The 20,537-nt window shown below is 37.7% G+C and overlaps 1 protein-coding gene across 3 annotated transcripts in view; it reads right to left on the bottom strand.

The window, feature by feature from the left end:
* PDE4B (phosphodiesterase 4B) overlaps positions 1 to 20,537 on the bottom strand; it is a 548,107-nt gene that overhangs the window by 407,767 nt on the left and 119,803 nt on the right. The window lies entirely within an intron of this gene.

Raw genomic sequence — 20,537 nt, 5'->3', positions numbered from 1 at the left:
ATATCTGTCAATGAGCTGCAGCCTATAAGGACATTTACTTTTATTTACATTTTCCTCTGGAAGTTAGGTTATCGATAAGAATGCTCTTTTCTTGTAAATCACTAAGACATTTGTAACTGAGGGAGACTTGTGTCTTGCAGGACTCTGATCTCTATAAGTTAACCACTTATATTTTTCCTTCCCTTAGCTTTAGGGCAGCCAGAAAGGTCTGAGGAATGTTACACAGATACCCCTTGGATGGGGGGTGAGGTGGAGGGGTGTTTGCAGGTTGCCAGTTTGTGCTTTTTGTCCTCAGCTTGCCTTCTGCTCCTTCATCAATCACCACTTATTGGACAGAGACAGTGTCCGTCTAAATTAGTTTTCTATCTCCAAGCTGTCTTCCACACTGCCATCAAAGTTAACTGTTTAAAATAGAAGCAGTCTTCTTTTATTTCTTTTCTTTCTTTCTTAAAGCCCTTCAATAGCTCACCAATATCCTCAGGATAATTTACCAGCAGAGCCTTCAAGGGCCTTGCCAACTGCATCTCACTGCACTCACCCTGTTCTCCAGCCAAATAAAGCTGAATAGAATTCTTTCAGCATTCCATTCTCTTTCAGGCTTTTCTGTCTCTACACACATACTGTCCAAACCAGGAAGAAGAGCCTTCACTCTCCTGCATTCCCTGTACAGTATTTTGTACATACTCCCGATGACATTATTTTGTGATTTTTTAAAAAGACTTTATTAATCATGAGAGACACAGAGAAAGGCAGAGACATAGGCAGAGGGAATGAAGCAGGCTCCATGCAGGCAGCCCGATGTGGGACTCAATCCCGGGACTCCAGGATCACGCCCTGGGCTGAAGGCAGACACTCAAGTGCCGAGCCACCCAGGAATCCCTGTGATTTTTTTTTTTAACATCTTCCTTTTCTATGGGCTATTACTACTGAAGGGAAGAACAAAAACCATGTCTTGTTCATCTTTCAGTTCTTAGCCATGAGTTAAGCACAATACTTTTGGTTGCTGTCTGCAATAACCACATGCTTGAAGGAATAAAGCATCACCTTTCCTAAAACTAAGATATCTGGGCACCTAACATCCCCTGCTAGATGCTGAGCTGCTCCAGCCAAGGAATTTATTATAGATGACAGAATGAATGACACATAAGAATAACAGTTACAAAATAAAGTTTACTATTCACATAGTAAAGAGCAAAATGATTTCCCAAGAGAAGAGCTCAGGTTCTCTCTAGAGTGAAAAAAAGTTGAGAGAAAAGTGAAAAGTAGCTTAGTAATTTATTATGATTAAGGGGGGAGTGCATCTTTCCTAGATGTGAGGCAAAGGGGAGAGGTAGGGAATCAAAAGCTGTCGGCCATCAAACATCAAAAATAAATTCTTTCTGTATTATGAAACCCTTTTTTCCAATGATTATATTTTATTTGAAGTCATTTTTTATTTTTGTTTTACCTTTAGAAATAATGCGCACCTCACAGAGTCACTGTGGAATTAAATTTAAATACAATAGGAAATAGAAAAGGACATTATATACTATAACATATTAGAGTGAGAATATTATCTATACCATAAAGTATTAACACCAATTATCATAATCATAAAGGGTAGGTCCTATCCTAAGTACTTTCTACACAAAACCTGCACCTCCCATATTCCAATATAATTTTGATCTGATAATAGAATATATAAACAATATAAACAATGATGGGTGGAGAGGATGATGTTTGATTTTAAATAACATTGTCCACTGTCTCACATACTTGAGATGGGGACCCTGGGGCAGCGAGTACTTGGTGACTTGCTGACCTGTAGATAGCAGTGCTCAAAGCACAAGTCACAGATACAGTTTCTGTAGCCAAAATTTCAGTGGGTGGTAAAGCCAGTGGGTGGGAGCTAAACAGATGTATGTGTCATCAATTTCCTATCCTCGCACCAGCTTTTGTTGAATCTCTGGCATTTGCACACAGCATCTGTGGGTATTCTGATCTCTAAAACAGGGCTTTAGGAGCTATAGTTGAGAGGCAGCTCAAAAGTGTAAAATATTTTTATTGAAAACCTCATCAGTCTGTAAACTTGTGACACACTGGAGGAGCAATAAAGCTCATCCCGTGTTTCTGAGTCACCACCTCAGCAGACTGACCACTTTCCCCCCTCTGCGATAATGAGAACAATCGAAAAATGCTTCTAGCCCTCCACACAGCAACAGGGAATCTGGCACCACTCTCCCCAGTGGAGGTAAAAGTTGGGATGGTGAACACTGAGGACATCACATCTCATTTAAAGATGCACAAATAGAATCATCCTGTTTACAACTGAAACATTTAGAGAAGTAAAGCGCAGCTCTCAGGCAAATGGAGATGGGAGACAAGCAAACTGATATTTATAATCTTCTTTGAGGGAATATCAAAGAAGTCAGATTGTTTTTTTTTTTTTAAGATTTTATTTATTTCTTCATGAGAAACACAGAGAAAGAGGTAGAGACACAGGCAGAGGGAGAAGCAGGCTCCCTGCAGGGAGCCCGATGTGGGACTTGATGCCAGGACAGCGGGATCACAACCTGAGCCAAAGACAGACGCTCAACCACTGAGCCACCCAGGCGTTCCCAGATTGTTTCTTAAGAAAAAGTGTACCATGAGGAAAACCCTAAAATAAGATTCCCTGCTTTTTTTTTTTTTTAATCTCTGAGCTTCTTCCTATCCAACTGAAAATGCACCTGAAAATATTTCTATTGCATTATTAAGATATAAGCATTCATAAAAGAGTACTGTTTTCTAATACCTGGGAGTTCAATTCCAATACAGGTCAGTTGGCTTGGCATAGAAAAAGAAATACCCCCAGATAAAGACTCATGCTTGGTGATCTGGAACAATGTATGCCTTTGGCTAAAAGGAAAGTTGAATATCTTTTCAAATGCTTGTTTGCCATCTGTGTATTCTCTTTGCTTAGTTGCCCCTTCAGATCAGAGGCCTATTTTCTAATTGGATTACTTGTTTTCTTATTGTTGAATTTTTTAAGTTTCTTGTATATTTTGGATACAAGTTCATTATCAGTTATGTGTTTTGCAAATATTTTCCTCCAGTTTATGGCTTGTCTTTTCATTCTCCTAATTCTGTCTTTCACAGACCAGAAGTTCTTAATTTTAATGAAGTCCAGTTTACCAGTTTTTTCTTTCACAGATTACACTTTTGTATTGTTTCCAAAAACTGGTGGCCAAATCCAATGTCACCTAGGTTTTCTGCTTTTATCTTCTAGGAGTTGTATAGTTTTGCATTTCACATTTAGGTCTCTGACCCATTTTGAGTCAAATTATGTGAAAAGTGTAAGCTTTCTGTCTAAAATTAACTTTTTTTTTACATATAGATAGATAATTATTCCAGCAAAATTTGTTCAAGATACTATCCTCTGTTGACTGAATTGCTTTTACTTCTCCACCAAAGATCAGTTGATTATATATTTTTTTTAATTTTTATTTATTTATGATAGTCACACAGAGAGAGAGAGAGAGGCAGAGACACAGGCAGAGGGAGAAGCAGGCTCCATGCACCGGGAGCCCGACGTGGGATTCGATCCCGGGTCTCCAGGATCGCGCCCTGGGCCAAAGGCAGGCACCAAACCGCTGCGCCACCCAGGGATCCCAGTTGATTATATTTTATAGGTCTATTTCAGGGTTCTCCATTCTGCTCCACTGATCTAAGCATCTATTCCTTTCCCAATATAATCCTATCTTGATTACTGCAGCTTATGTTAAGTCTTGAAATCAGAATGAATCTTGCAATTTCTTCAGGGTTGTGTTGGCTAGTCTAAATCTTTTGACCTGTATATAAAGTTTAAAATCACTTTGTCAATACCTATAACATAGCTGGGATTTTTTATTGGAACTGCATTCAATCTATAGATCAAGTTGGGAAGAATTGTGTCTTACCAATTTCGAATGTTTTAATTTACAAGCAAAGTATATCTATTTACTTAGAGCTTCTTTGATTTTTTTCCATCAGAATGTCATAGTTTTCTGCATGTATGTCTCATACAAATTTCTAAATATATCTAAATATTTCTTTTTGTTTTCATGATCTTGTAAATATTATTATCTGTTATCTATTTCAAATTTAATTATTCATTTCCAGTGTATAGGAAAGCAATCAATTTTATATATGAAACTTGTAATCTCAATTTTGCTCTACTTCATTTATTAGTTCCTGAAACTGGGTTGAATTTTTGCTCTTGAGAGGTGAGGCAGGATGGCAGAGGAGTAGGGTCCTCACCTCACCTGGTCCCACCAACTTACCTAGATAATTTTCAAATCATCCTGTAAACCTAGGAATTCAACCTGAGATTTAATGAGACTACAGCTGGAACACTACAGAGAGAAGGGTTTTTGCTTCTAACAAGGTAGGAAGGTGGAAAAAAATAAAATAAAAAAGAATCAAACGGGGAAGGGGCCCCCGCGAGGAGCCGGGCTAAGGCTGGGCGGGGAGAGCCTCAGGGACAGGAAAGCCCAGGCCCGGAGAAGCAAGAACTTTAAAAACCTGCATGGAATTTTCCCTGGATGGAAAGCGCTCGCAGGGAACTTGGGCAGGCTTGCAGGAGGGGCAGTGGAGCCTCCAGATTCCCAGAGTCCCTAATAGAGGAAGTGCGCCCGGGGGATAGCGCCCCACACACCGCAGGCTGGGGCTGATCTTGGTAAAGGGCTGGAGCTCGCAGCTGGCGGGACCTCAGGGAGAAGACGGTCGGTCAGGCGGGGGCTCCGGGCGGAGGGGGCTGCGCCCTGCTGCCTTCGGGAGCCGTGGCCTCGGGAGCGAGATTCCAGCAGCACAAGGCCCAGATCCCAGGGCGCTGAGGGGACACAGCGATCCTGCGGTACCCCTGGGACAGGTGGAGGCAGGGAGGGCACAGGAGAGCGAGGCCGCTCCTGCTGCCAGGCGCCCCCGAGCTGTGCAGGTCAGCGCCCCCAGCCCTGGGAGCATCCCGGCCAGTGCGGACTGGGAGCTGCGGTAGTTACTGCCGGGAGCTGATTCTAGGGCTGGAGTGCTGGCCGGGGCCAGTGTTGTCATTCCTCCTTGTGTCACCCTGTGCCTAGGATGGATCGGGGAGCCAGGGAACAGGGGCCTCACGGGGTAAACAGCTCCACTGAGCCTGGCACCTGGCGGGGGCGTGGGGCAGCCCTCCCAGGTGTACACACCTGAGAATCAGCACAGCAGGCCCCTCCCCCAGAAGATAAGGAAAGAGCAAGTTCTTGACCAAGCAGGGCTGGAATGCTCCAGGGGAAGTCGAGGGATTTACAGTATATAAAACTAGAAGGTCCCCCCCCCCCACCTTTTTTGACCTTTTTCCAGTACAACTCGTTTTTATAACAGACTAAAAATTTCCGATTTTTTTCTCTTTTCCCACCTTAACTACAATATTTTACCACCTCTTCATTTTTAAGTTTCTTCCTTTTTGACTTTCATATTTCTACAATTACATGTCTTAGATACATCTTCCACTTCTAGATTCCCTTCAACATACTCCATTTAATTTTGGGAGATATAAAGATATGCTTTTTCTTTTGTGTTTTTGGTTTCTCTGCCTCTTTTTGTTCTACAATGGCGGAAGTTAATACCTTCTTAAACATGACCAGTATGCACCCAGAAGCAAGTGGTATACCATGCTGGTTCATTCTTTGAGATTATATTCTCTCTTCATTCCCATTCTGCCACCCTCTTTTATCTCATTTATGTTTTGGTGGTCAAAGTTGGGGCCCTCTACAAGTATTTCAGGTTTATATAAATTTAGGACTGAGCATCTTCTAACATACAAAACTTAACACACTCAGAACCAAGAGGATCATCCTCTAGGACCCCTCAGGTAGACTACATTCTCCCTTCACTACAACTTTGTCATCACCACCATCTCCCAGTCCCCCCTTTTTTCTTCTCTCTTTTTTCTTTTTTTCCTCTTTACTTTTGCTTTTTTTCTCTTCTTTCTTTTCTTCTTCTTTGGGATTCTTGGCCTTTTATTTTTTAATACTTTGTTTTACAATTTGTTTTTCATTTTAGTGGTCCTTTTATTTTATTCTGATGTTTATTTTCATTTTCTGGTCTCTGACCTCGTCAGAATCATCTAGGGTGACATTTACTTAGCTCATGGTTGATATTCCTGACTCACCCACTCATACAGCCACCCTGCACTGAGCAAAATGACTAGAAAGAAGAACTCACCACCAAAGAAAGAATCAGAAATAGTACTCTCTGCCACAGAGTTACAGAATATGGATTACAATTCAATGTCAGAAGCCAATTCAGAAGCACAATTATAAAGCTACTAGTGGCTCTGAAAAAAAGCAAAAAGGACTCTAGACACTTCATTACTGCAGAATTTAGATACAATCAGGCTGAAATTAAAAATCAATTAAATGAGATGCAATCCAAACTGCAATCCTAACAACTAGGGTTAATGACATGGAAGAGTGAGCGACATAGAAGAAAAGTTGATGGCAAGGAAGGAAGCTGAGGAAAAAAAGAGAAAACCAATTAAGAGACCATGAGGAAAGGCTAAGGGAAATAAATGATAGCCTCAGAAGGAAGAATCTATGTGTAATTGGGGTTCGAGAAAACACAGATAGGAACAGAGGGCCATAAAGCAATTTTGAACCAATCATAGCTGAGAACTTCCTTAATTTGGGGAGGGAAACAGGCATTAAGACCCAGGAGATAGAGAGGCTTGCCCCGCCAAAATTAATAAAAAGTGTTCAACACCTCAACATTTAATAGTGAAACTTGCAAATTCCAAAGATAAAGAGAAAATCCTTAAAGCAGCAAGAGACAAGAGATCTCCAATTCATATAGGGAGAAATATCAGATTAACAGCAGACCTCTCCACAGAGACAAAGCAGGCCAGAAAAGGGTGATAGGATATATTCAGGGTACTAAATGAGAAGAACATGCAGCCAAGAATACTTTATCCAGCAAGGCTTTCATTCAGAATAGAAGGAGAGATAAAGAGCTTCCAAGATAGGCAGAAACTGAAAGAATATGTGACTACCAAACAAACTCTGTAAGAAATTTTAAGGGACCCTGTAAAAGAAAGAGGAGGTCCAAAGAAATAATCGACAAAAACAGGACTGATTATGTATTACGATGACACTAAATTCATATATTTCAATAGTTACTCTTAATGTGAATGGGCTAAATGATCCCATCAACAGACACAGGATTTCAGACTGGATAAAAAAGCAAGACCCATCTATTTGCTGTCTACAAGAGACTCATTTTAGACCTAAGGACACCTCCTGAAAATGAGGTGTCCTTAGGTTTCATTTTCACTAGCCTGAAAATGAAAGTTTGGAGAACCATTTACCATTCAAATGGTCCTCAAAAGAAAGCTGGGGTAGCAATCCTCATATCAGATAAATTAAAGCTTATCCCAAAGACTGTAGTAAGAGATGAAGAGGGACACTATATCATACTTAAAGGACCTATCCAACAAAAGGACCTAACAATCATGAATATTTATGCCCCTAATGTGGGAGCTATCAAGGATATCAATCAATTAATAACCAAAGTAAAGACATACTTAGATAATAATACACTAATAGTAGGAGACTTCAACACGGCACTTTCTGCAAATGACAAATCCTCTAAGCACAACATCTCCAAAGAAACAAGAGCTTTAAATGAAACACTGGACCAGATGGATTTCACAGATATTTACAGAACTTTACATCCAAATGCAACTGAATACACATTCTTCTCAAGTGCACATGGAACTTTCTCCAGAATAGACCACATACTGGGTCACAAATCAGGTCTCAACCGATACCAAAAGATTGGGATTTTCCCCTCCATATTTTCAGACCATAATGCTTTGAAACTTGAACTCAATCACAAGAAGAAATTTGGAAGAAACAAACATGTGGAGGTTAAAGACCATCCTACTAAAAGATGAAAGAGTCAACCAGGAAATTAGAGAAGAATTAAAAAGATTCATGGAAACTAATGAGAAAGAAGATACAACCATTCAAAATCTTTGAAATACAGCAAAAGCAGTCCTAAGAGGGAAATACATCTCAATACAAGCATCCCTCAAAAAATTGGAAAGAACTCCAATACACAAACTAAACTTGCACCTAAAGGAACTGGAGAAAGAACAGCAAATAAAACCTATACCAAGAGAAGAAGAGAGTTAATAAAGATTCGAGCAGAACTCAATGAAATGGAGACCAGAAGAACTGTAGAACAGATCAACAAAACCAGGAGTTGGTTCTTTGAAGGAATTAATAAGACAGATAAACCATTAGTTAGCCTTATTAAAAACAAAAGAGAAAAGACTAAAATTAATAAAATCATGAATGAAAAAGGAGAGATCAGACTAATCCCAAGGAAATACAAACAATTTAAAAAACATATTATGAGCAGCTATACACCAATAAATGAGGCAATCTAGAAGAAATGGACGCATTTCTGGAAAACCACAAACTCCCAAAACTGGAACTGGAAGAAACAGAAAACCTGAACAGGCCAATAACCAGGGAGGAAATTGAAGCAGTTATCAAAAACCTCCCAAGACACAAAAGTACAGGGCCAGATGGCTTCCCAGGGGAATTCTATCAAATGTTTAAAGAAGAAACCATACCTATTCTACTAAAGCTGTTCAGAAAGATAGAAAGAGATGAAATACTGCCAAACTCATTCTATGAGGCCAGCATCACCTAATTCCAAAACCAGACAAAGACCCCACCAAAGGAGAATTATAGACCAATATCCCTGATGAACACAGATGCAAAAATTCTCAACAAGATATTAGCCAATAGGATCCAACAGTACAGTAAGAAGATTATTCACCAGGACCAAGTGGGATTTATCCCCTGGATGCAAGGCTGGTTCAGCACTCATAAAGCAATCAATGTGATAGATCATATCAACAAGAGAAAAAACAAGATCCATATGACCCTCTCAATAGATGCAGAGAAAGCATTTGACAAAATATAGCATAGATTCCTGATCAAAACTCTTCAGAGTGTAGGGATAGAGGGAACATTCCTCAGCATCTTCAAAGCCATGTATGAAAAGCCCATAGCAAATATCATTCTCAATGGGGAAATACTGGGAGCCTTTCCCCTAAGATCAGGAACAAGACAGGGATGTCCACTCTCACCACTGCTATTCAGCATAGTACTAGAAGTCCTAGCCTCAGCAATCAGGCAACAAAAAGAAATAAAATTCAAATTGGCAAAGAAGAAGTCATCTCTCCTTCTTTGTAGATGACATGATACTGTACTTAGAAAACCCAAGACTCCACCCTAAGATTGCTAGAACTCATACAGCAATTCGGCAGCGTGGCAGGGTACAAAATCAATGCCCAGAAATCAGTAGCATTTCTATACACTAACAATGAGACTGAAGAAAGAGAAATTAAGGAGTCAATCCCATTTACAATTGCACCCAAAAGCATAAGATACCTAGGAATAAACCTAACCAAAGTGGTAAAGGATCTATACCTTAAAAACTACAGAACACTTCTGAAAGAAATTGAGGAAGACACAAAGAGATGAAAAACATTCCAAGCTCATGGATTGGAAGAATTAATATTGTGAAAATATCAATGCTACCCAGGGCAATTTACACATTCAGTGGAATCCCTATATAAATACCATGGACTTTCTTCAGAGAGTTGGAACAAATCATCTTAAGATTTGTGTGGAATCAGAAAAGACCCTGAACAGCCAGGAGAATATTGAAAAAGAAAACGAGAGCCAGGGGCATCACAATGCTGGATTTCAGGTTGTACTACAAAGCTGTGGTCATCAAGACAGTGTGGTACTGGCACAAAAACAAACACAGAGATCAATGGAACAGAACAGAGAACCCAGAAATGGGCCCTCAACTCTATGTTAACTAATATTCGACAAAGCAGGAAGGACTATCCATTGGGAAAAGGACAGTCTCTTCAATAAACGGTGCTGGGAAAATTGGACAGCCACATGCAGAAGAATGAAACTAGACCATTCTGTTACACCATACACAAAAATAAACTCAAAATGGATGAAAAATCTAAATGTGAGACAAGAATCCATCAAAATCCTAAAGAGCACAGGCAACACCCTTTTTGAACTCGGTCACAGCAACTTCTTACAAAATACATCTATGAAGGTAAGGGAAACAAAAGCAAAAATGAATTATTGGGACTTAATCAAGTTAAAAAGCTTCTGCACAGCACAAGAAACAGTCAACAAAACTCAAAGACAACCTACAGAATGGGAGAAGATATTTGCAAATGACCTATAAGATAAAGGGCTAGTATCCAAGATCTATAAAGAACTTGTTAAGCTCAACAGCAAAGAAACAAACAATCCAATCATGAAATGGGCAAAAGACATGAACAGAAATCTCACAGAGGAAGACATAGACATGGCCAACAAGCACATGAGAAAATGCTCTGCATCACTGGCCATCAAGGAAATACAAATCAAAACCACAATGAGATACCACCTCATACCAGTGAGAATGGGGAAAATTAACAAGACAGGAAACAACAAATGTTGGAGAGGATGTGGAGAAGGGGGAACCCTCTTGCACTGTTGGTGGGAGTGGGAACTGGTACAGCCACTCTGGAAAACTGCGTGGAGGTTCCTCAAAGAGTTAAAAATAGATCTGCCCTACAACCCAGCAATTGCACTGCTGGGAATTTACCCCAAAGATACAGATGCAGTCAAAAGCCAATACATCTGCACCCCAATGTTTCTAGCAGCAATGTCCACAATAACCAAACCTTGCAAGGAGCCTCAGTGTCCATCAAAAGATGAATGGATAAAGAAACCGTATCTATGTATACAGTGGAATATTACTCAGCCATTAGAAACGATGAATACCCACCATTTGCTTTGACGTGAATAGAGCTGGAGAGTATTATGCTGAGTGAAGTAAGTCAATAGGAGAAGGACAAACATTATATGGTTTCACTCATATGGGGAATATAAAAAATAGTGAAACAATCAAGTCCCACGTCGGGCTCCCTGTATGGAGCCTGCTTCTCCCTCTGCCTGTGTCTCTGCCTCTCTCTCTCTCTCTCTCTCTCTCTGTGTGTCTCATGAATAAATAAATAAAATCTTTAAAAAAAATAGTGAAAGGGATTATAGGGAAGGGAGAGAAAATGAGTGGGAAAAATCAGAGAGGGTGACAGAACATGAGAGACTCCTAACTCTGGGAAATGAACGAAGGGTAGTGGAAGGGAGGTGGGTAGGGGGACAGGGTGACTGGCTGATGCGCACTGAGGTGGGCACTTGGCAGGATGAGCACAGGGTTTGATACTATATGTTGGCAAATCGAACTCCAATAAAAAATATACATATAAAAAGAAGAATTTTTGATGTTGTTTTGTTTTGTTTTGTTTTCATAGATTTCTTGGGATTTTCTGCATAGACAATCATGTCATCTGAAAATAAAATTGTTTTATTTCTTCCTTTCCAAACTGTTTACCTTCATTCCTTTTTTGTTGTTGTTTTGTATTGTTTTTTTTTTGTCTTATCGCACTTGCTAGGATTTCTAGTACAGTTTTGAATAAGACTGGTCAGATAGGATATTCTTAGTTTGGTCCTGACCTTAGACAGAAAGCATCTAGCTTCTTACTATAAAATATGTTAGCAATAGGCTGAAATCTTCGAGATGAGGATGTTTCCCTTTATTTCCAGTTTACTACACGTTTTTACCATGAATGAATATTAGATATTGCCAAATGCTTTTCCTGCATCAAATGAGAAAAATGCATGATTGTTCTTCTCTGTTGGTGTGGTAGCTTGCATTGATTTACTTTCAAATGGTAAACCAGTGTTGCATATCTGGAATAAATCCCAATTTATTTATTTCTTCGTGTATGTTGCACAATTTTATTTGCTAATTTTTTTTGAGGATTTCTGTATCTCTGTTCAAGGGAGATACTAGTCTGTAATTTAAGATTTTTTATTTATTTACTCACGAGAGACACAGAGAGAAAGGCAAAGACACAGGCAGAGGGAGATGTAGGCTCCCTAAAGGGAACCTGATGCAGGACTCTATCCTGGGACCCCGGGACTCTAGGGTCATCCCTTGAGCTGAAGGCAGAAGCTCAACTACTGAGTCTCCCAGGCATCCCTATATTTTTGCATTCTTATAATGTTTTTGGTTTAGTTATTAGGGAAATGCTGGCCTCATCGAATTAGTTCATTTTCTGGAATAGATTGTAGAGATTTGGTATCATTTCTTCCTTCATTGTCTGGCAAAATTCATCAATAAAACCATTTAGGCCTGGAGCTCTCTTTTTTAGTAGGTTATGAATGTTCTAATCAATGTCTTTAATGAACATAGGCCTATTCATGTTATTTATTTTCCCTCAGTGCATTTTAGTACTTTGTGTCTTTCAAGGAATTAGTCCATTTTATCTAAATTTTCAATATGTAGGAATAGAGTTATTCATGGTATTTATTATTCTTTCAATCTCCATGGGATTAATAGTGATGACCTCTCATTTCTAAAAGTGGTTATTTGTGTGTTTTCTTATTTTTCTGGGTTAGCCTGAAGAGAGGTTTATCAATGCATTTATTGATCTTTTCAAAGAACCATTTTTTTTGTCCTTCTGATGTCCTCTATTGTTTTCTGGTTTTCAGTTGCATTGATTTCTGCTCTAATTTTTATTATTGATTTTCTTCTGCTTGCTTTAGTCTAAAATTGTTCCTTTTCTTTCTAGTTTCCTGTGACTGATTTTATCTCTTTATTCTTGTCAAATATATACAAATGCTATAAATTTCCCTCTAAACACTGCTTTTACTACATCCCACAAACTATGATAAATTATGTTTTTATTTTCACTTATTCAAAATATTTTTAATTTTCTCTTGAAATTTCTCTTTGATCTGTCTGATATTTAGAATTGTGTTATCTAATCTCCAAATTTTGGGGTTTTTTTTCCAGCTATCTACCTGTTACTGCTTTCTTGTTTAATTCCATTATGGTCTGAAAACATTCTTTGTATGACTTTTATTCTTTTAAATTTGTTAAAGTGTATGTTATAGCTCAGAGTCAATGTATGTTGATGAACATTCAACACAAGCTTATGAAGAATGAGAATTCTGTTTTTGGATGGAATATTCTACAAAATTTTCATTAAACCAAGCTAATTGGTAGTACTGCTTAAGTCAAATATATCCATAATGATTTTTCTGCTGGTTTGTTTTGTCATTTGCTGAAATGGTGATATTGATATTTATTGCTTTTTTTTTATTCATGGCTTTTATTATTTGTTCTCCTCCCCTTTTTCTGCCTTCTCTGGTTTTAAATGAGCATTTTCTATGATTCTATGTTTCTCCTCTCTCTGCATATCAATTGTACTTATTTTTTAATGTAGTAATTTCTATAGAGTTTTCAACATACATTTCAAAATAATCCAAATCTGCCTCACTGTGTAGGGCAGGTACTTTAAAACAAAATAGCCCCAATTACTCCCTCCTGTCCATTATGGCATTTGTCATTTGTTTCACTTATCCATATATAATCATCCCCCGACACATTCTTATTCCTCTCATGTTTTATATAGTTAAGATTAGTATAATAAAAAAAAGATTAGTATAAAACAATTAATGTTGGGGTACTTGGTTAGCTCGGTTGGTCAAGCCTCTGACTTCAGCTCAGGTCACAATCTTGGGGTCCTGGGATCAAGCCCTGCATCTGGGTACATGCTCAGCAGGGAGTCTGCTTCTCCCTCTCCCTCAACCCTCTCCCTGCTTGTGCTCACACATGCTCTCTCTCTCTCCCACTCCCCCTCTCAAAATAAATAAATAAAATATTTTTAAGATTAATGTTATTTTATCTTCATTTATTTCTTCTCTTACACTCTTCCTTGTTTTATAGAGATCCAAGTTTATGCCCTATATTTTTCCCTCTCACCAAAGAACTATTATCATTTCTTTTGGGACAGGAAGGTTGACAATAAATTCCCTTAGGCTTTGTTTGTATGAAAAAAAATCCTCATTTCTTCTTCACTTCTGAAGGATAATTTTGCTGGTTATAGCATTCTAGGTTAGTGAAGGCTTTCTTTCAAAGTCTTAGACAATTTACTCCACTCTCTTCTTCTTTTCATAATTTTGTAACAAAGTTTGCTTCTTGCTTATCTTTGTTTCTCTATATATACATTTTTTTCATTCTTTGGCTTCTTTCAAGATTTCATCTTTGTTTTGGGTTTTCAGTAGTTTGAATATGATATTGCCCAGGTATAGATTTTTGAGTATTTATCCTTCTTGACATTCTCTAACCTTCTTAAATCTATTATTGAGTATCTGTCATCAATTTTGGAAAATTCTCAATATTACTTACATATTTATATCTCTTCCATTATCTCTCCACTTCTCATATTCCACTTCTCATATACTTATGTGACACCTCTGAAAATTCTCTCAGATTTTTGGATGTTCTGTTGTTTGTATGGTTTTGGTAGAGCTGTTTTATTGTTTTTGTTTTTCTCTTTACATTTCAGTTTGCAAACTTTTTGTTTTCAAGCTCAGTAATTCTTACCTCAGCCTTATCCACTCTACTAATTGGCTCATTTAAGGCATTCTCCATTTCTGTTATAGAGATTTTTATTTCCAGCATTTCTTTTTGATTTGTCTTAAAGTTTCCATTTCTCTGCTTTATACTATTGACCTCTTGATTGTTGTTTACTTTTTCCACTACAGCCCTTAATATACCCAATAGTCACATTTATTTATTTGTTTGTTTGTTTAGTTTTTAGAAAGAGGGATAGAGAAAGAGAAGGGCAGAGGGGCAGAGAGAGAGGAGAAAGAAAGAATCTTAAGAAGGTTCTATGCTCAGCACAGAGCCTGACACAGGGCTTGATCTCACTACCCTAAGATCATGACCCAAGCCGAAATCAAGAGTTGGACATATAACCAACTGAGCCACCCAGGCACCCCTCTAACAGTCACTTTAAATCCCCTTTCTGATCATTCTAATATATGTGTCATATCTGAGTCTCATTCTGATTCTTGCATTATGCCTTCGAATTGTTTTTTCATGCTTTTAGCATATTTTGTAATTTTGTTCTTGTCATTAAAAGCCAAGCATGACATATCAGTTAATAGAAATTGAAGGAAGCAGGCCTTTAATGTGAAGTTTGGTCTTGATCTGGTTAGGGTTTGGGCTGTGTTCAATGTTTGCTGTAACCATTAGTGCTAGAGACTTCCAATTCCTCTAGCGTCTTTCTTTTGGTTCCTTTATCTTCTATGAGCTTCCCTACAAACTCTTCCTTAGGTAAAGTCTTTTTAAGCTGTAATTCACTCTTATTATCTTGAAGGAATGTTGCTGTGGTGGAAGGGGATTGGAGAGAAGAATTACTCCATAATTTTTTTATTCTACACACATCACTCTTTTAGTGGAACTATGTCACAAGTGCTTCTTAGCTTTCTCCTCCCATACTTAAAACAGGCAGTCTAAAGGGTCTGGGGTTGGAGAAAGTCCTCCCCCTAGGTGGGATGTGGTTCCAGTAAAGTAATTTCCCTTGAAGAATAGGATGTTTTGGAGAACAGTGTAGGCATATTTCACAGTGGTTACTTTTCCTCTCCCTGTGCCAGAGCCAAAAGAGGGCCTTTCAAAGTTCTTTACCATGAGAAACAGTTGGGGTTACAGGAAGTAAAGCTCCCTAACAATGCAACCCCCATGAATTTCTCATTCTCTTAACAGTCCACAGCCTTCATACAAGGATTCCCTTGTAACTACCATTTAAGTTTCCCCACTAATGTATGACTCCAGCGGCTTCTGCTCCAAGGAGGCAGATCTCAGCTGTGACTCTCTGGATTCTGGATTCTCTAACCCCCATTCAAAAAAAAAAAAAAAAAAAAAAAAAGAAACTAAGACTTGAGAGAAAAGCAAAGGAAAGAAGAGGCATATTATAAAAGAGCCAAATTGTATAGTAATATAGTCTGGACCCGGATGGGGAAAAAAATCTCATGAGTAGAATCAACCACTCTGGAAAGATGCAGGTAGATGAAAATTTGTTTCTACAATGGATCCTTTTATCAAATACAGAACTCAATGACTTAGGAGTATATTAAATAACAAATAGATCAACTAATAAAGAGAAAATTTAAAAAAATAATCCCAATATATACATACTAAAGGAAAGAAGATACTAAAATATCAGATTAGAGTATTACAAACTCAGATGGTCTTTCATGAAAGGGACATGAAACAGTAGCAGCATTAATGTCTCTTACAGAAAATAAGAAATATTATTAATCAAAGTCAAGAATATTCAGATTCTAAGACATGATGGTTAATATTATGTGTCCATTTGACTGGACTAAGGAATGCTGAGAAAGCTGGTAAAGCGTATTTCTGGATGTGCCTATGAGGCTTTTTCTGGAAATGATTATCATTTGAATTGGGAGACTGAATAAAGGTCACTCTCACCAATGCAGGTGGCACTGTCCACACATTTGAGGGACTGAATAAAACAAAAAGGTAAAGGAAGGGCAAATTTGTTCCTTGCTTGGAACATCCATTTCCTCCTGCCCTTGGACATCAGTGCTTTTGGTTCTTAGGCCTTTAGATTGAAACTGGAACTTACACCATCACACCTCTTCCCCCCATTCTTGAACCTTTAGATTTCTACTGGAACTTATAACATCAATTCTCCTTTCCTCAGACCTTTGGACTTAGACTGAATTATACTACTGGCTTTCCTAGTTCTCCAGCTTGCAGATGACATATTATGGGACTTTTTGGTCTCCATAATTGCCTGAGCCAATTTCTATAATAAATCTCATATATATCCTTTGGATATCTTTTTGCTTGTGTTTCTCTGGAGAATCCTAACTTAAGCAAAGACTGTCTTCGGAGCCTAAATCAAAGAAATGGGGCCACATTAGCTCTCTTGGAGCATAACCTTCAGTAATATGAAAAAAATCTTCTATTAAAAAATGCACTGAAGGAAATTTCACAGATGAAACAAATGTGGGATGAAGGAGTCTAAGAAATCCATTACATATAGCTATGAAGTGTTTCTGCTAATAGTGAACTAGATTATTTCAACTAACCCTTTGCTTTAAAAAGGTTAAGTATCTCTTTACCTCCTTAATATCACCAAAGTGACCAGTTAGTAAGGAACTGACAAGCCAAAATCTAAAGAGAAGTGTCTCACCAGAGCTATATGATAAACACCAATGCTGATTTGCCCTGAGGACATTTGTCACAGTGAATAAATGTGAACATTAGTTTGATGGCCTTGTGAGTCAAGAGGAACTGCAATCAAAGCTCAGACATGCCGTGGTGGGAAGTCCAAAAGGAAAGTCCTCCCAAATTAAACTAGGACTTCATAGGGGTATTTGCTCAGAGTCGATGTGAAAGAGAAAGGAAAAAAAACAAAACAAAATAGAAGAGCAGAGGGGGAATGTCCTTAATAGGTTGTGACCATCAGCCTGGATGTTTGAAAAAACAAAAAACAAAACTCAAATCACTCTAGAAATGTCCCAGTGACTCTATAAACCTGATAGAATCAAAGACAAATTCTCTGTAACTAAGCACACCTTCTTCTTTAAACTTTAGGCTTTAAACTTGCCTACATGATGAGATGACCACAGGTGTTATACTATATGTTGGCAAACTGAATTTAAATAAAATAAGCAAATAAATAAAAAAATAAATTTGCCTTCAAATAATGTTTCAATGACAATGAGCAGCACACAATAAAAAAACAAATTAAGCACATTTCATGAATCTAATGCTGAGGGAAAGAAAGCCAGACCCATCTAAGTATATATTGTGCCGTGTCATTTATATGAAGACAAAACATTACTGATCATTGTTGTTAGAAGTTAGTGACTAGAAAAAAGCTGACTTGTGGGGTGCTAGTGAAATTCAGTGTCTTGATTTGGGTGCTAATTATGTGGTTGTGTTGAGTTTTATCAAGGTGTACCCGTATGTATATCATTTCTGTATGTGGGTATACTTTAATAAAAAGGTTTTTTTTTAAGTATGAAAAAGAACCATCAGAAAATAGCAATACTAGAAAAAGATCTATGGAAATTTCACATATCTAAATGAGCAAAGAGGCAAAATAATTATTTTTACTATATTCCAATAAATTTTTAAATGTTTGAAAATATCTGCAATATGGTAAGCAGACTTTAAATTGATCTTTTTTTTTTCTTTAAATTGATCTTCAATGATGCCCACCCACTTGTGTTCCTGCCCTTGTACAATCCCTCCACTTGTGTATGGACTAGACCTAATGAATATAATATGTAAAAGTGACGAGATGCCATGATTAAGCTGTAAAAATATTTTGACTTCTATCTAACCCTCTATTGGTCTGTCACTCTCTCTCAAAGTGCTTGCTCTAGAAAAAGTAAATTGCCATGTTATGAGTAACCCTAGGAAGAGGTACACATGGCAAGAAACTGATCTTTCTATATACTGGGCACCACCTTTCATTTGCACTCACTCAAAGTTCTTCATTTGCTTTAAAAATCTGATCTCTAGCACACAGCCCTATACCTATGGCACATTTACCACACCAACCAGAAGCTCAAGATCAGTTTCACCCAGTTGTAACTGGGTGTTATAGCCTAGAGATCTTTTTCAGTCTAGATCAGGAGTCACCAAACTGATTGGTGGGCCAAATCTAGCCCACTACCTGTACGTGTAAATAAAATGTTACTGGGACATGGCTACTTTTATTCATTATGCATTATCTATGGCAATTTTCACACTACCACAGCAGGGTTGAATCATTGTGACAGAGACTCAAAGCCCACAAAGCCAAACATATTTATTATCTGGCCTTTCACAGAAAGTTTGCTCACTATTTAGACGAGATTGATTCCATATTCTCAGTGCTTTAAGTGGTCAGTATAATTCTTTCTCTCATATGGTCATAGGCTGTATCTCTTACATTTGTGAATTTGTATCAAGTTGATGGCAATAATGATAGGTGGAACTCTACTTCCTCACTTCTAATCAAATGTCTTTCAATCAGATTCCTCAGCCAGCAATTTTATCAGTCTGTAACTACCAATATTCCAGTGACAGCATTTTTAAGGAATATATATAAATGTTTTCAGTAATTTATATTTAAAACTAAATTTAGAGTCAATGACTGATATTTTCTCATATACTAAAAGGTATCCATGTAATTGAAATGAAAGACATGTTATGACTGAACTACTAATATGTAGTATTACCGATTACACAACATAAACTCTCTGGATAATGGCTAAATCCTCCATTTCAATCTAAACTACAGGACACCCAGCATGAGGCCACTAATAGTTGAGACATGGTTTACTAGTTTTCAAAAGCCTTCGCTGGATAATGTTCAAGAGGAGAGAAACTAACATTTGTTGATAACCTAATGTGCTTTTTACTAAGATAGGTACCTTATAGAGATTACCATATTTAATCATCACAATAGCCTATGAGGTATTATTACTGTCTCTGTACAGATTAATATACTCAATAGAGAGAGAGACAAACATGTCCCAAATGTCAGTCGGGATTTGAGACTTCTTTGTGAAGGACAATTCAACAACTCTCAAGGTGTCCCTGAAATAAATAAACTCAAAATTTGCAAGATACATTATATCCAGATTGTTATTCTAAAAAGTACATCATCAACACCTGCCAAAACCAGACCCCGCTGTGCTGGTCATCACCTCTTTAGCTGCTGGCTTGTGAGGAATTTACTTCTGGGAAAAGAGTCTGGGATGATGGAAAGGGCAATCAGAGAACTCAGGAAAGCATACATTTACCAACTGGTATGAAAGCATTTCAATATTGTAACAACTGGTACAACTGTACCAGAGCCAATTTGCTGAAAAATAAATCTGTGGAATTCTTTACAACTCCAAATCTGCAATTCTGCAGAAGCATAACCAAGATAAATTACAGAAGCTATGCAATTGAGTAAGCAATCTGGGAGTGATATGCCCATTTTAGTTCTCAATGATTGGCTATGACTATTCGAATGTTAATTCAGTTCAACAGAAGATGGTAAATCAGTGCTTCTCAAATTTTTAACCCATTCTCCCGACAATGTGTTATCACGCTTCTCTATCACATACACACTGTCTGATGAACCATTTCATGCCAATAACTGGGATAGCTGTAGTCTCAGTGATCTAATTCTGAGTGTATTTGATAAGCAACAATTAAAAAATGCCCTGCATTATTCAATGGATATATATTGAGCTACTCATCAGCACTGCAGAGTTCAGCATGTGGAAAGGGTACCATAAAAATCAGATTTTAATGACTGAATATGTTTAGTCCTTCTACTTAATAAATGATTTAAACAAAAGGTGCACCATAATTTTACAATCTAAAACTATACAAAATATAAAGAAAATATCTTTCATTTTAATGATAAAACTTCATGTTATGTAAGCAGGCTATTCTTGGAAAATATTTAAGAATTGCATAGAGAAAAAAATAAAATGCTAATTATTAAATATATGATAAAACACACATTTGAAGCAGCATCAGGGCCCAGTTTTAACCACAATTATAAGATTATGTGTACTTGATTAACTTCTCAACCCTAGATT

Source organism: Canis aureus, chromosome 3 (genome assembly GCF_053574225.1).
Source record: "Canis aureus isolate CA01 chromosome 3, VMU_Caureus_v.1.0, whole genome shotgun sequence".
Taxonomy (NCBI): Eukaryota; Metazoa; Chordata; class Mammalia; order Carnivora; family Canidae; genus Canis; species Canis aureus.
Note: the sequence above shows the minus strand (reverse complement) of the source record. Positions and strands in the feature narration are given on the sequence as shown.